Source organism: Gymnoscopelus microlampas (genome assembly GCF_963454915.1).
Source record: "Gymnoscopelus microlampas genome assembly, chromosome: 11".
NCBI lineage: Eukaryota > Metazoa > Chordata > Actinopteri > Myctophiformes > Myctophidae > Gymnoscopelus > Gymnoscopelus microlampas.
The window spans coordinates 22,638,391-22,639,099 of NC_139948.1; positions in this window are offsets into that span (position 1 = coordinate 22,638,391).

The window sequence follows — 709 nt, forward strand, 5'->3', positions numbered from 1 at the left end:
CTTTTGCACACTCGTTTATAGTGAGTTTTCTGTGGATTTGAATGGTCACTGTCACTGATCCAGACTGGCTGATGTTACCGTGGAGGTATCTATTCTCCCATCATCTGCACCAGTCCAAACACACACACACACACACACACACACACACACACACACACACACACACACACACACACACACACACACACACACACACACACACACCCTATCCAGCACCCTTAAGTTTCATGCCATCTCTGTAAATGATGTTGCTTTCTGTATAAGAGACACAGGACGAAATATTTTAATAGGCTTAAATAAATCCACCAAAGGACCACAATATCCAAATTCCTCACACGGACCTTTCTTTCGCATGACAAATGAGTGAAAGGGAGTAGCCTAAAGCTAAGCCTGCGATCACGATTAGCCCACCACACACACACACACACACACACACACACACACACACACACACACACACACACACACACACACACGCCACAACCAAGCCCTCCCCTCCCCTCCTCTCCTCTCCTCCTCCATCCCTCCCCTCCAGCGACACACCGCTATATAGTCGTGTGTAATGTCGTTACGGAGCAGGACCGATCGCTATCGACCCCGGTGATTTGATTCAAGCCTTAATCGCGAATATAATTTCGCCTCCTTCATCTCTATTTGGACGGACGGAGGAGGAGGAGGAGGAGGAGGAGGAGGAGGGGAAACTGGGAGG